Below are 17385 nucleotides of genomic sequence, written 5' to 3'. Positions count from 1 at the left end.
GAAGATCAAAAATTGGTCAGCACCAGGTGAAGATGAACTGCATGGGTTTTGGTTGAAACATCTAATTGTTATATACCCACTCATTGCCAAGCAGTTCAACAATATACTACAAGGAGGAGAAATTGAAAAGTGGCTAACAACTGGGCAAACCTACCTAATAATGAAAAATCCAGCAAAAGGGGCAACACCAGGCAACTACAGGCCAATTACCTGCTTACCAACAACTTTCAAATTGTTAACTGGTGTGGTAGCTGATGCAGTACAACAGCATCTAGTTGAAAACAATCTCTTTCCACCCAAGCAGAAAGGAAACCACCCCAATAGCAGAGGAACAAAAGATCAACTCCTAATAGACAACATGTTCTTGGAAAACTGCAAGAAAAGGAAGACTAACCTGAATGTGGTATGGATTGACTACAAAAAGGCATTTGACTCTCTGCCACATGACTGGATAATCAAGTGCCTAGAAATAATAGGAGTCAGTAGAAACATCTGAAAATTTGTGCAAAGATTGATGGCACAATGGAAGACACAGTTGCAGGTCAATGGTGAAAGACTGGGAAAGGTTAATATCAAGAGAGGAATATTTCAAAGAGATTCATTATCACCACTACTATTTGTTATTGCACTGTTTCCTCTATCAACAATACTGAATAACTCAAGACATGGCTATCAAGCATCAAAAACATCTGTCAGACTATCCCACCTCCTTTACATGGATGATCTGAAGCTCTATGGAAAAACATTATCTGAAATAGAATCGCTGCTGAACACTGTATATATAGCCAAGAAATTGCAATGGAGTTTGTCTTGGACAAATGTGTCACACTTACTCTCAAACAAGGAAAAATAGTGAAAACTGAAGGAATAAAGATGCCCCACAAAAATAACATTAAGAGTCTGGATGAGGAAGATTACTACAAATACTTGGGTATCCTTCAAGCTAACAACATCAAGCACACTGAAGTCAAGAAAAAGATTAGAGGTGAATACATCAAGAGAGTGAAGAAGATCTTAAAGTCCAAACTCAATGGAGGAAATTCCGTGAAGGCAATCAACACCTGGGCAATTCCAGTCACTAGATACACAGCTGGAATAGTGGATTGGACTCAAGCAGAACTAAAAGCAATGGATAGGAAAACCAGAAAAATAATGACAATGAATCATGCCCTTCATCCATGCAGTGACATTGACAGACTCTATCTATCAAGGCAAATATTGTTATTATTTATTATTATTATTTATTAAATTTTTATACCGCCCTTCTCCCGAAGGACTCAGGGCGGTGTACAGGGCAATAAATATAAAAACGATGTACAAAAGTTAAAAAACAATTAAATATTATGCCCGAATATAAACAATAATTAAAAACCATGTTAAAACCCCAACCCTTAACCCATCAAACCAGGCCGGATTGCCCGAATAAATAAGTTTTTAGATCCCACCGGAAGGAGCGAAGGTCGGGGGCCATCCGGAGCTCGACTGGCAAGCGGTTCCACAGGTCTGGCACGCCCACAGAGAACGCCCTCCCCCTAGGGGCCACCAATCGACATTCTTTGATCGGAGGCACCCTGAGGAGGCCCTCTCTGTGGGAGCACACTGGACGGAGGGAAGTTGACGCTGGCCGCAGGTGTTGCCGTAGGTAATCCAGACCCATGCCATGTAGGGCTTTGTAAGTCATTACCAACACCTTGAATCTCACCCGGAGGGCAACCAGCAGCCAATACAGCTCGCGGAGCAAAGGTGTAACATGGGAGTATCAGGAGACTCCCAACACAACTCGCGCGGCTGCATTCTGCACCAGTTGGAGCCTCTGAGTGGTCTTCAAGGGCAGCCCCATGTAGAGAGCATTACAGTAGTCCAGACGAGAGGTCACGAGCGCATGAGTGACTGTATGCAAGGCATCCCGGTCCAGATAGGGCCGCAACTGGCGCACCAGGCGAACCTGGGCAAAGGCCCCCCTAGTCACAGCTCCAATATGCTCTTCTAAAGAGAGCTGTGAGTCTAGTAGGACCCCCAAGTTGCGCACCCTATCTACGGGAGGTAATAGCTCACCCCCCATGGAAAGAGATCGAATAATCTGAATTTCCCGGGATGCCGGCACGAACAGCCACTCAGTCTTGTCAGGGTTGAGCCGAAGCCTGTTTCTCCCCATCCAGACCCGGACCGCCTCCAGGCAAGGGGACATCACGTCAAGGGAATCACTGGGGTGGTTTGGGGTCGAAATAAAAAGCTGGGTATCATCAGCATACTGATGATACCCAACTCCAAAACCACGAATGATCTCACCCAGAGGCTTCATATAGATGTTGAACAGGAGAGGCGAGAGGACCGATCCCTGAGGAACTCCACAAATGAGAGGCCTCAAGGTCGACCTCTGCCACCCTGCCAACACCGACTGTGAACGTCCCAGAAGGTAGGATGAGAACCACTGAAAAACTGTGCCTCCCACTCCCAACCCCCTGAGATGTCGCAGCAAGATACCATGGTCGATGGTATCAAAAGCCACTGAGAGGTCTAAAAGGACTAGGACAGAGAAGCAACCCCTGTCCCGAGCCCGGCAGAGATCATTCACCAGCGCGACCAATGCCGTCTCCGTGCTGTACCCGGGCCTGAAGCCCGATTGGTACAGGTCTAGATAATCAGCTTCATCCAAGAACAAAGGGAGCTGCTGCGCCACCACGCTGTCAACAACCTTCGCAAGGAAGTGAAGGTTGGAGACCGGACGAAAGTTGTTTAATATTGCTGGGTCCAAGGCAGGCTTCTTGAGGAGGGGTCTCACCACCGCCTCCTTCAAGGTGGCGGGAAAACTACCCTCACTCAAAGAAGCAGTTATCACTGCCTGGAGCCAGCCTCGTGTCCCATCCCGGGCCGCATAAATCAGCCAGGAGGGACACAGGTCCAACAAACACATGGTGGAGCTCAGCTTCCTCATGATCTTGTCCACATCTTCAGGAGTCACAGGATCGAACTCCTCCCAGATAACATCGACAAGACTGCCTGTATCCTCATCATCAGACTCTGCCCAGTCAGAGTCCAGACCGGTCTGGATCCGAGCGATTTTGTCCGACAGATATCGACTAAACTCCTCGGCACGACCCTGCAAGGGCTCCTCCCTCACCTCCTCATTAAGGAGGGAGTGAGTTACTCTAAACAGGGCAGCCGGGCAATTATCTGCGGACGCGATGAGGGTGGCAAAGTGGTTAGACCTTGCCACCCTCATCGCCGCGAGATAAGTTCTCGTGAACGACCTTAGTCGTAACTGGTCGGATTCGGATCGGCTGGACCTCCAACAGCTCTCTAGGCCCCGTCTCCGATGCTTCATCTCCCAGAGCTCCATGGAGAACCATGGAGCCCATTGGGATCTGCACCGGGTCAAGGGTCACATGGGTACAATAGGTGGACGTGGAATGCTGCAAGTACATCAGATGGTTGAAGAAGAAAAAATGGCTTTGGAAGAATATCTGAAAGACAATGATGAAGATGCACTTAAATTAGTATATCAGGAAGGCTTACTGACTACTGGAGAGACCAAACTGGCCTACAAGAAAGACCAAATGAAGAACAGAATAGAGGCATGGGAAGACAAAGCACTACATGGCCAGTACATTAAAAAATAGCTGGGAAAGCAGATAATAACAAGACCTGGCAATGGCTAAGAGCAGGAAAGTTGAAGAAAGAGACCGAGGGACTAATTCTGGCTGCACAAGACCAATCCTTAAGGACAAATGCATACAAAGTCAAAATTGAGAAGACAGCAAGACAGTAAGTGCTGCCTATGCAAAGAAGCTTAAGAAACAGTGGACCACCTGGTGAGCTGCTGCAAGATCACACAGACTGACTACAAGCAGTGGCATGACAAAGTAGCAACAATGGTGCATTGGAAGATCTGCAAGAAATATCATTTGCCTGTAAGCAAGAACTAGTGGGATCATAAAATAGAGAAAGTCATAGAAAATGATAAAGTTAAACTGCTCTGCGACTTCAGAATTCAAACAGACAAGCACCTGCAACATAACACCCCGGACTTAACAATTGTTGATAAGAAAGACAAAAAAAGTCTGGATAGTGGTCGTGGCAGTGCCTGGAGACAGCAGAATAGATGAGAAAGACCTGGAGAAGATAAAATACAAAGACCTACAAATAGAAAAAGAAAGTCTGTGGCAAAGGCAAGCAAGAGTAGTACCAATAGTAATAGGTGCCTTGGGTGCAATCCCAAAACAACTGGAGCACCACTTGAATACCATTGGCATTGACAAATTCGCCATTAGTCAATTGCAAAAGGCGGCCTTACTAGGAACTGCTTCCATCCTGCGACGATATCTATAATACCATCAAACATCCACATCTGTCTATCCGAGGTCCTTGGTAAGGACTGGATAGATAAACAAAAATGCGAAATCCAGTCTGAACATCTGGCTGACTGTGCGATGCTCAATAACAACAACAACAACTACAACAACTACAACAACAACAATAAAGTTCGAAGGGACCTTGGAGGTCATCTAGTCCAACCCCTTGCTCAGGCAGGAAACCCTATACCATTTCAGACAAATGGCTGTCCAGTCTCTTCTTAAAAAGTTCCAGTGTTGGAGCATTCACCACTTCTGGAGGCAGATTGTTCCACTGGTTAATTGTTCTAACTGTCAGGAAGTTTCTCCTTAGTTCTAGGTTGTTCCTCTCCTTGATTAGTTTCCATCCGTTGCTTCTTGTCCTGCCTTCAGGCGCTTTGGAAAATCCTCTTCTTTGTGGCAGCCCCTGAGATATTGGAACACTGCTATCATGTCCCCCTCATCCCTCTCTTCATTAAACTAGACATACCAATTCCAGCAACCGTTCCTTATATGTTTTAGCCTCCAATCCCCTAATCATCTTTGTTGCTCTTCTCTGTACTCTTTCTAGAGTCTCAACATCTTTTTTACATCATGGTGACCAAAACTGGATCCAATATTCCAAGTGTGGCCTTACTAAGGCATTGTAAAATGATATTAATGCTTCACATGATCTTGATTCTATCTCTCTGTTAATGCAGCCTAGCAATGTGTTGGCTTTTTTGGCAGCTGCAGCACACTGCTGGCTCATATTTAAGTGATTGTCCACTAGGACTCCAAGATCCCTCTCATAGTTACTGCTATTGAGCAAGGTACCCCCTATACTATACCTTCCATTTGGTTTTTCTTGCCTAAATGTAGAACCTTACTTTTTTCACCATTGAATTTCATTTTGTTAGATAGCACTCAGTGTTCAAGTCTGTCCAGATCCTCCTTTATCTTAAGCCTGTCTTCTGGTGTCAGCTTGGTGTCGTCTGCGAATTTGATAAGTTGCCCATCTATCCAAGTCCAAGTCACTGATGAAGATGTTGAAGAGCACTGGGCCCAGAACAGAGCCCTGAGGCACCCCACTACACACTTCCCTCCATGTAGATGCAATTCCATTGAGGACCACACACTGAGTACGGCCGGTCAGCCAGCTACAAATCCATCTGGTAGTGATACTATCATTTTTCTATCTTAGGTTGTGATCTACTTTATCAAATGCCTTAATAAAGTCCAAGTAAATTATATCCACAGCATTCCTCTGATGCACTAATTTTGTCACTTGGTCAAAGAATGCAATAAGATTTGTCTGGCATGATCTGTTTTTGTTGGCTTTTAGTAATGCCTTTGTTTGCCTTTAGATGTTTGCTGATTTGTTCTTTGATTATCTTTGATTATCTTTTCCAGAATCTTCCCAGGTATTGAGGTCTGGATCCATTTTTTCCCCTTTTTTGAAGATGGGAACTACATCAGCTCTTTTTCAGTCCTCTGGTAGTTCTCCAATGCTCCAGGATCTTTGAAAAAAATAATTCAGTGGTTCTGAGATCACATCTGCCAGTTCCTTGAGAACCTTGGGGTGTAATCCAACTGGTCCTGGTGATTTGAACTCATCTAGGCTGGACAGGTGCTCACTTACCATTTTCTTGTCTATCTTAACTTGTGTTTCAATTCTGTTTTTATGGCACTATTTTTGATAGGTTGGACTTTTTTTTCTGTCCCTTTGTGTAAAGACAGATGCAAAAAAATGAGTTAAATAGTTCTGCTCTCTCCTTGTTGCTTGTCACCTTCTTGCCACCTTCCCCCACTAATGGACCAATCATTTCCTTAACTTTTTTCTTGTTTTTTACATGTTGAAAGAACTTTTTTTGTTATTTTTGACTTTGGTCACAAACCTTATGTCAACCCTGCTAACATCAAATGTTCTTGCTTTGACAAAAGATGAAGAAGCAGCTATTTCATATTTAAAACTTGTGTGTTACTTTAGAGCTAGAATCAGTTGTTGCTGGGGGGGGAGGAGGAAGAATGTCTTTCAAGCCTGTTTTGAAATAAGAGAAGATAAGAATTTGGCAGGTTGTCTAACAGATGGGAAAACTGACCCTTCAAACTAATTGGAGGAAGTGATTAATGACAGCAATGAAAAGGAGGAGAATTTTGTTTAATATATTGTGCTAAGGGGAGTGAAATTCAGATTCCAGCTTCCCTAGCAAGCTTTGCCGATGTTATAGGGCTCTAATAAAAGACTTTTAAGGTAAACAATGCCTCATAGTCCTTTGGAAGAGCCCATCCATCAGAAACTTGATAAGCTGGAATCCACCAACTTTACAAACTAACTAGGGAGTCCCGACCTCCCGTCGCTGTCTCCAAGTTTGGGAGTCAGGCTGACAAAGAGTTGGGGAAGATCCCATCATGGAGAAAGGAAAATTGCCTGAAGCCAGCTCCTCGGCACCAGCAGCCATCCTGGGGGGGGGGGGGAAAGGGCCAGCAAAGGAGCCAATAGGAAAAGAGTTTCAGCAATCCTCCCAGCTGGGAGCTAGACCCAAACAACCAGGAGAATTGGTCTGGCCGTCAGAGTGGATTAAGCCCAGCAGAGACTCCAGACGCCCCAAAGCAGCCTTGCCATCCCCCAGGGCTTCAAAGGCAGAGGAGGTGGAGCAACAACAAAGAGATGACTCCTGCAAATTGCATTCCCCAGACCGGTGGGGAGCTGCCAGGCCATCTGAGATTGAATACTCAGGTGAATGGAAATATCTGTCTGCAGCCCATAGCCAATCAATTGACTATCTAGCAGAAAGGTTTGAAGAGCTAGAAGTGAGGAGCACAGAACAGCTCCTGCCAAGAGAGGCCCCCAGCCCCCCTTTTGCAGAGCTAACAGCCCTCCAACCCCTGGACCTCCCTGCTAGAGCCTCCAGTCCCACAGAGTAAGAGAACCTAGGGCCCCCACCGCAGTGGGGAGTATGGAAACCTGCACAGAATGAGGAGCAGCAACCTCTGGGCCTAAATCAGGTAATAGAGGCCTTGCAACAGCTTGGGATGATGTGGAAGCCTGGGGAGTGACAGCTAGTTGGAGGACAACAACTCAATGGAGGCTGGTCACCACCCCAGAGCACCAAGCAACCACTGAGGGGCCTGCAATTGAGGGAGGCACCACAGCACTTGAGGTTAACATGTCTCCTAGTAGATCAGCAGCAGAAGGCACCACAATTCTCTGCAGTCCAAATCCAGAGTAGATGACAGCCTCCCTTCAGACAGCAAGGGGAGCAGCAGCAGGGCCCAAATGTGCAACCCCTGGGCATACAGTAGCCCCAATGGGGTAGCCAGCAACAGGGGGTCCAACAGCACCAGTGGGAGCCCTGGCAGCCATTGAATCAACAACCAGGATTGGGCCAGCAGCAACTGGGGGCGCAACAACAGCAGTGGGGGCCCTGGTAGCCATTGAACCAACAACCAGGGTGGGGCCAGCAGCAATGGGGCCCCCAGCAACCAATGATGAGCCCACCCTTCACAGCAACCTTCGATGGGGACCCAGAGAAACTGATTTTTTTCCTCAACCAAGTAAGCTGTCACTTGAATTGCTGGGCCTATCTCTATCCAGACCCAGGTGTTATGGTCAATGTGATTGCATCCAGCCTAGAGGGAGAAGCATTCGAATAGTTAAACAATTTATATAATGAGCAAGCCCCTGAATTGGAGGACCCCCATCTTTTCCTCCTAGGGCTGAGAGAAAAATTTGAGGACCCATCCATTGCCCTCAAAGCAGAAGAACAAATTCACAAGATGAAACAAGTTGGCTGGCCTGCTCTGGAGTATGTGCGGGAGTTTTGCAAGAATGCCGGTTGGGTAGAGAGACGGCCTGAGCAATCCATAATTCATCATTTTAGAGAGGGGTTAGATGACCACCTTTCTCAGGCATGCATCTACTGAGCTGTGCATGACCAGCTGCAAGAATGGTACCAGGCAGCAGTGAAATTAGATGTCCAGCTCGCCCGCTATAAGAAGCCTCTCCCCCCTGAAGCTGCGCCAAAGCCAGAACCCAAACGGCTACCACCCACCCAAAAACTTCCAACTACTGCTACTGTCGAAAGACCTAGGCCACCTACAGGCTTACCAATCAAGTGCTTTCGATGTGGACAGCAGGGACATTGAGCAGAGAACTGCCCAGTTCCCTCTCCGCAACAGCAGAGTAGACCGGAACCAGCAACGAGGAGGAGACCTGCACAGCAGCCACCAAGAGAAAAGTCCAACTGGGCTACCCAGGAGCCCATTGCCCAGGTTACATCCCCCACCCAGCAGAACACTGGCCCACTGACTGGACCTGCCCCCACTCTACCTGTCTTTGACAGTGATGATGAAGGGGAGAACAACCCGATGGTGAGTCAACACATCCCACCTTTTTCACTGCCTGCTAAACTCATAATCCCTAAATCAGTGGCACAAGTAGACTTGAAAGTACTAGTCAATACTGGCTGCTCCCGATGCATCATTAGCCTGTCATGTGTCCTGAGATTGGGCATTTGGGCTAAGCTGCTATCCAAACCTGTGAGGTTTGAGCAAGCTGATGGTTCCCTAATGGGAGGGACTTTAGTCATGCAATTAATGGAGCCCTTATGCCTAGAAATAGGTGAGCACTGGGAGTTTATTCGCTTCCTGGTGACTCCAAAAATGACTGACACTGTGATCCTAGGACTAGCCTGGCTAGAAAAATGGAAGCCATTTATCTGGTGGGAGAAAGGAATGAGAACTGTGAGACTACCTATAGGGCCCAATCCCCCCATTGATTCAACAGATGTTACAGGGGATTTTAGCCCACCCAATGAGTGAGCGCACATGGCTACCTTACGGCCACCATGCGAGCCACTTATCTCCAGTGAGTACCGGGACCTAGCAGAGTCATTCAGTGAGAAAGAATGCGATACCTTGCCTCCTCACCGGCCCAATGATTGAACTGTTGCCAAGGGCCAAACTTCCATGACCAAGAATATATGCTATGATCCCCCTTGAAATGGAGGAGATGCAGCGATATGTGGATACAAACCTAGTGAGGGGATTCATCAAACAGGCCAAGTGTACAGTGAGATTCCCTTTTGTTGTTCAAAGAAAAAAAAGATGGGTCTTTTCATCTCTGCGTGGACTATAAGGGTCTTAACGCTGTGAGTGTGGAAAATAAATACCCTCTCCCCCTCCTGAATGACATACTAACCCACCTGGTGAAGGGGAGTGTCTTCACTAAATTGGACCTGAGAGAAGCATATTACTGGGTGAGAATAAAGGAGCAGGATGAGTGGTAAATAGCCTTCAACTGCCCCTTGGGAATCTACCAGTTCAAAGTCATGCCATTTGGACTTCAGGGGGCCCCAGCCGTATTTATGCAGGTGATTAATGAGATCCTACATGATCATTTATACAAAGGGGTTCTGATGTATCTTGATGACATCCTGATATACAGTACAAATATGACTGACCACATAAGACTGCTCAGAGAAGTGTTAAAGAAACTATTGAATGCCAAACTTTATTTCAAATTGTCAAAATGTGAATTTCACCAAACCCTATAGATTATCTTGGCTATAGAATTTCCAATGAGGGTATTGAAATGGAGCCAGCCAAAGTGAAAGCTATAATTGAATGGCAGCCCCCAAAGACTCGCAAACAGCTCCAGAGCTTCCTAGGGTTTGCTAACTTCTACCGTCAATTTATTTCCTCTTTTGCCGAGATTGCTCTACACCTTACAGAACTACTCAAAACGAGTAAGGGAGGGGGGAAACCGCGACCTGGCCAACCACTATAATGGACTATGAGTTGTCAGACATCTTTTGAGAATTTAAAAAGACTATTTGCTGCTGAACCGGTTCTAAAGCACCCCTGCCCAGGGGAGCCCTTCGTAATTCAAGCAGATGCCAGCGACGTGGCAGTCAGAGCTGTATTACTGCAAAAGAATAAAAGTGGGGTCCTACAACCTTGTGCTTATACCTCTAAGAAATTCACTGAAAGCAAGAGAAGATGGACAGTCTGGGAGAAGGAGGCCTTTGTAATTTGGTGGGGGCTATTAAACTGGTGACACTACTTAGAAGGGAGCAAGGTGCCTTTTGAAGTATGGACAGATCATAAAAATTTAGAGGCACTAAAAACTCCCCGCAAATTGTCCCCAAAGCAAGTGTGATGGGCACAGTACATTAAACATTTTAATTTTACTATAAAGTACATACCAGGAAGAAAAAACTTCTTAGCTAATGCACTATCGAGATTGCCCCAGTACAAAAGTGAACGCAAAGAGGTTAACCAGGCAATTATCCCCAGTCCACAAACTGCTGCCCAACTCACGCCTCACCGGACCCCTAATCCTGATGACCCTGGGGTAAAGAAAATAAAACAAGAACTCCTCACCATTCAATGGTTCAAACAGAATCAGACATCCCTATCATGCAGGGATGGTCTGGCTTACAGGGGGGGGGGATTGTACTTGCCTGAAGCTCTCTGTCTTAACGCTGTCAAACACAACCATGATATCAGACATGCTGGACACTTTGGATATCTAAAAACTCTACATCTCATTCCCCGGCAATTTTGGTGGCTGGGACTAAAACGAGATGTGGGAAACTATGCCAGGAGCTGTATTGTATGTGCCACCATGAAAAGAATCCCAGGGAAAACCCCTGGGTTACTGCAAATGGTGGCCAACCCTTCTCAACCATGGGAAGAAATAGCTATGGACTTTATAGTAGACCTACGTGACAGTAGAAGAAATACTGTCATCTGGACTGTGATAGAACTGTTTTCAAAACAGGCTCATTTTATCGCCTGCAAAGGACTCCCATCGGCCCAACGCCTGACTAAGTTGTTCCTAAAACGTATCTACCAGCTACATGGCACCCCTAAGTGAATAATTTCAGACAGAGGGGTGCAGTTCACAGTGAAAGTTTGGAGGAATTTTCTTAAATTAATTGGTTCATCTCAAGGCCTACCAACTGCTTTTCACCCGGCTACTAATGGGGCTGCAGAATTCACCAGCAAAATGGTGGAACAATATCTCAGATGCTACGTTTCTTACCAACAAACAAACTGGACCGACCTTCTCCCTTTCGCAGAGGTGGCTTACAACAGGGCTTTTCAACCAGTGGTACAGGTACCACCTGTGGTACATTGGCACCTGGCAGGTGGTACGTGACCATCCTAGAGAAGTGGGGAGGGGAATGAGCTGAACTGGTGGCAGCACTGCACAAGCCTGAGTAAGAGATGGTGTTCTGTACCAGCCTGCTACCGGCCCTGCAGCAAAAGCAGGGACGACCCCTTTACAAACGGCAAGAGGCTGGAATAAAGCCTGCCAAATTTATTCACATAAAACAAGAGCAAGACAAGACACCAACCATAAAACACGAGCTAAGACGCAGGAACAATCCAAGCGATTGCCTTCAGCAAACCAGCCCTCCCACACATTCCCCTTAAATACAGTTCAGGGTGTGGCCTCTCTGTGCCTCCTTCCGAGGTGCCCCATTGCCTCCCTCTGTTTACTCCTGACTGACTGCCTCCTGCGTCGGGCGTCCTTGAACAGGGCCAGCTGTGGGTCATCTTCATCCACGCTGTCAGGCTCACACAGCTGGGTCTGCATCGTGACCAGATGAGAGGGGCCTTGCTGGGGGCTCTCATCAAGCTGTCCAATCCCCTCAGCAAGCTCTTCAACACCCCCCCTCCTCCTCTGAGTCGTCCGACCCAACTCCTGAACCGACAGGCTGACCCTGAATCACAACAGATGGCTGGAGCTGCAGGGCTGTCAGGACTCAGCAGAGGCACCAGGATCAGCACTTCTTTGGGGCTGTCAGGGCTCAGTGGAAGCACCAGGATCAGTGCCAGGCTCTATCTGGAGCTCGGCACTGATCCTGGCACTTCTGCTGAGCCCAGAAGTGCCGGTCAGCTGGAATGTTGCAGCATCTCCAGGGTTTTGTGATTTACATTCAGATGCTTGGCAACTGATTCATATTTATGATGGTCACAGTGTCCCAGGGTCATGTGAAGTGACCAAAACTTGCTGCAACCACCCAGCAGACGGGGGGGGAATAAAAACCAAACACCCCCCACCCCATCCCTGCTACCAATCCACAACAGAAATGCTTACAACAGTGAAAACCTCAGAGAGGAGGAAGAGTACCGCTGGGCGGGCAGGCAGGTGTCTTGCTCGGCTGTGGCTTGGGGGGCACCTTTTTCAGTGCCGTTGTAACTTCGAACAGTCACTAAGTGAACTGTTGTAAATCGAAGACTACCTGTACTTCATCACTTTTTTCCTTTTTTTTGGTCAAGTTTTTGACACCTTGCTAGATGACTGGTGGTACTCGGATGTTGCCATATCCTAAAAGTGATACAGTGGGTGAAAAGGTTGAAAAGCCCTGATCTAGTCCAACCCCCTGCTCAGGCAGGAAACTGTATACCAACTTTATCAAATGCCTTACTGAAGTCCAAGTAAATTATATCCACAGCATTCCTCTGGTCCACTAATTTTGTCACTTGGTCAAAGAATGCAATAAGATTGTCTAGCATGATCTGTTTTTGGCAAATCCATGTTGGCTTTTAGTAATGACTTTGTCTGCCTCTAGGTGTTCGCTGATTTGTTGTCTGATTATCTTTTCCAGAATTTTCCCAGGTATTGAGGTCAGGCTGATAGGTCTGTAGTTTCCTGGATCTTTTTTTCCCCCCTTTCTTCCTTTTTTTTAAAGATGGGAACTACATAAGCTCTTTTCCAGTCCTCTGGTAGTTCCCTAGTGCTCCAGGATCTTTGAAAAATATAGTTCAGTGGTTGTGAGATCACATCTGCCAGTTCCTTGAGAACCTTGGGGTGTAATCCATTTGGTCCTGGTGATTTGAACTCATCTAGGCAGGATAGGTGCTCACTTACCAATTTCTTGCCTATCTTAGCTTATGTTTCTAATCTATTTTTATAGTACTGTTTTTGATAGGTTGGACTGTTTTTTTTCTTTCCCTTTGTGTAAGGACAGATGCAAAAAAAGAGTTAAATAGTTCTGCTTTCTCCCTGTTGCTTGTCACATTCTTGCTGCAATCATTTATTTAACTTTTTCCTTGTTTTTTACATGTTGAAAGAACTTTTTTTTGTTATTTTTGACTTTGGTCACAAGCCTTAGTTCATTTTGAGCCTCAGCTTTCCTCACTTCAACTTTGCAGGCTTGGACTATTTGCTGATATTCTGCTTTAATTATATGTCCCTTTCCAGTTTTTATACTTGTCCTTTTTATCTTTCAATTTATCAGAGAGTTCTTTATGCAGCCAGGCTGGTTTCTTTTGAGAGCTATTATTTTTCTTCTTTGTTGGTATTGTGCTAGACTGTTTTTTTTAAAAAAAATTCCCAAGCTTTTTGACTTGTTTTCCCCTTGAGGATTTTCATCCATGGAATCCCTCCCAAGCCCTCTCTAAATTTATTGAAATTAGCTATCTTAAAGTCCAAGCCTCTAGTTTGACTGTGTTCTATTGCTTGTGCTTCCACAATGTTGAATTCCAATATTGCATGATTACTCCCCCCCTCAAGGTTCCTGTGGCTTCAACACCTTCTATCATTTCATCTCTGTTAGTGAGGATTAGATCCTATATGGCTAATTCCTAGTTCCTTTCTCTACTTTCTGTTTGATCTTCCACTTGGTGCAGTTTGTCTCCCAGTTGATGCCAGGGTAATTAAAGTCCCCCATTACTATTGTGATGTGCTTCTTACATACCTTAGTTGACTAGCAAAAAAGGTCATCTATTTCCTCTGTTTGGTTGGGTGGCCTATAGTATACACCTATGGAAATGTCATTCCCCCCCACACACATATATTGACCCAAATGCATTCAAGACAGTTTTCATCATTGTTGTGCTCTATTTCTGTATAGAAATGTAGTTATTTCTTACATATAGAGAGAAACTCCACCTCCTCTTTTATTTGGTCTGTTTCCTTTAAATAATTTAAATCCCTCTAGCTGAGTGTTCCATTTGTGGGTTTCATCCCACCATGTTTCCATAATGGCAACATTATCATATCTGCCCTCATTTACCTGAATTTCTAGTTCACCCTGTTTACTGTTCATACTCTGGGCATTGGTGTATAGACATTTGAGTCCTTTATGACTGAGCCTGTGTTTACTTTCTACATAACCTGTATGATGCCTGAGTTCCCCTATTGTCTTACCACCTATTTGGTTAGTGCACTTTGTGTGGCACTCGCTATTAAAAGATTGATTTTGCTTGACAGCAAGATTGATATTCTTGTCCACACACACATCTATGTTGCATGCACTGATAGCCCTATAAATTTTAGATTGCCCAGGACAGGGATGTTCTGTATCAATTAACTCACTGTCCCCGCTGTTTAGTTTAAATATTTCTCCAGAAAATCTGTGAATTTATAGCCGATTAACTTGGTCCCTTTCTTTGATGGATGCAAACCATCTCTTTTGTACATTTTTTCACTGGACCAGCTACTGACATTGTGACTAATATATCCAAAGCCTTCCCGTTTACACCACTCCTTTAGTCACATATTGAATTGTGCTATAGTATACGCTGCTATGTATATAGCTAGACAGTTATAGATTTGGCTTAATCAGGCCCAGCATATTGGAAAGACCAGAGGAGAATTTGTTAGACTATGTGTTGACTGAGGACGATGAGAATTGCAAACAATTTTGGTTGGGGAAGTTTGTCCAAACTGGAGTTAAGTGAAGCAACTTTGAGGATATCTTTTGTCCTTTCCTAAAATGTACCCTCTGGATGGATGAACTAAAGCAAATAGTATGAAGAAATCATAGTTTTCCAGGATTCTCTTATTAAAATCAACACAGTCCAACATTACTACCATTGGAATGTCCCACTGCTAAGGAGATGTGAGAAATATTTAAATATACATGGAACACCTTCTCTGACAGATCCAAGATCTAATGAGGATGGACTTGTCTATGCATATAAAACTGGAATATAAGATGTGTGTTGGTATTTATTGATACTCATTGTTGGCAAGTACATAATTTCTTGAAATTGATGAACAGGACTGGCATCAGAGCCATTCATTGTTCAGCCTATTGTCCTCTGGAATCTCTCATCCTCCTTCGTATTTCTGCAGCCTGTTTAATTTTTTTTTCAGGCATGTGGGCAATATCAAAGCAATGGCAAGCGGGTAGAGATGGTGCAGCATCTTCTAGCTAAGGGCTTTTCAACCTTTTCACAGATTGTACCACTTTTAGGACATGACAATATTTGAGTACCACCAGTGCTTAGCAAGGTGTCAAAAACTTGATGACTAAAAAAAAGGGGGGGGGGATTTTGGGTTTTACTGATTAGATTCATTTGTTGTTATATAAATGGCTAGTTTATAATATTATGGAAAAGTAAAAAGTTGAGGTTCAATGTTAATGCTTCCTTCTACTGCAACAGAGGAACTCTGTTCTTTTCACCTTCTCCCCCTCACTTTCCCCCCTTTTTCCTCCCCACTGTGTCCTACTATTTGCTTTTGTATTTTTGTATTTTATTCTATAATCTAATAAATTGTTAAAAACTGTAGAAAAAAGTAAAAAAAAAATACAGTTTTAATTTCTTTGGTAGCTGTTTGTTTGCTGAATCACTTTCCCTTTGCACTGACAAATGTATGATGAATTTAATATGCACCACTACCAGCTAGTTCAGGGGTCTTCAAAGTTGGCACTTTTAAGACTTGTGGACTTCAACTCCCAGAATTCCTCAGCCCTCAAGGCTGGTTGAGGAATTCTGGGAGTTGTAGTCCACAGGTCTTAAAGTTGCTAAGTTTGTAGACTCCTGAGCTAGCTAGCTGGCCCTTCTGAGCTCTTCCACAATGTAGTAAAAATGCACCCCCAATCCCTTCCTTGTACCCTTAAAGGCACAGGAATCAAGTGCAAAGCAAGAAAATAAAGAAACACAAACACTGTTTTTTCCCCTCTTTAAGCTGCCACAGGGGTGTCACGTGTCAGAATGTTGCAATCCAAGACAGAAAGGCTCCAGCAATTGCAAAAAGCTTTAGCTTTAAATTAAGCCACTATACCTTCAAAGAAAACTTTCTAAAAGCCACAGGCAGACTCAATTAAAGGGGGTAAAACTAATTATATTTGTTTAAAGGGATTAAAAATTTCCTGTTGTCTTTTTTCCTCTTCCCCAACCCAAACCACGTTCTTTTATAGCATCTCTTCTCTTCCCCCCTTTTTTTCTTCAGTTCACCTCCAGCTCTGAGCTGCTTCTGGAAGCACCAATCAGCTGGAGCCAATGATATGGAGCACTGCTGGCTCCTGGGGCTTCTGCCAAGCCCAGACAGTCCTGCAGCTGCAGCTTCCTCTCCCTCTCCCTCAGGCTTGGCTTGCTTAGGCTCATTCCCCTCCCCTGTTACACTTGGCTAGCAATCACGTACCACCTGCCATGTGACAAAGTACCACAAGTGGTATGCATACCACTGGTTGAAAAGCCCTGTTCTAGCTCCTTAATGTTTGCGGGTTGTTGTAGATAGGGAAAAAGGCAAAGAAATGAGCAGCAGCAATAAGTATGAAAGTCCATGAAGGAGGAACTACCAAGGGAAACTACCGTATTTCCCTGAAAATAAGACCCAGCCTTTTTTTTGCCTCCAAAGAGGCACCAGGTCTTGTTTTCAGGGGTGGGTGTCTTTTCCACTCACCATGTGGTGGTGGCACCAACAGCCCCACCCAGACAGCCCACTTCTTCTGCAGCTAAGAATGGAGCTCCGGCCTGCATTTTGCAGTCAGAGGCCTTTCCGGAAGGCCTGTGCAGCCAAGAACCAAGACTGAATTCATAGCTTGGTTCTTGGCTGCAAAGGCCTTCTGGAAAGACCCCCACTGCACCCCTTATATGAATGGGCTTTGGCTTGCTTATTTTTGCTGTCTCTTCTTCTGTTCCTAGGTAGAGGCCACAGTGTTTGGGATTAGACAATTAGAACTGCACTGCAAAACATCAGCCAATTACTAGGTGGCATCAAAGAATTTGAGATTTCAAAAGGACTTACAAGATGCTCTTGAAAAACATACCCAGGTAATTTTGGAATCAATTAATATTAGATTTGCACAGATGGAGGAGAAATTGG

This window comes from Vipera ursinii (genome assembly GCF_947247035.1).
Source record: "Vipera ursinii genome assembly, chromosome: 3".
NCBI lineage: Eukaryota > Metazoa > Chordata > Lepidosauria > Squamata > Viperidae > Vipera > Vipera ursinii.
The sequence above is the reverse complement of the archived record's forward strand: the minus strand, read 5'-3'. Positions refer to the sequence as shown.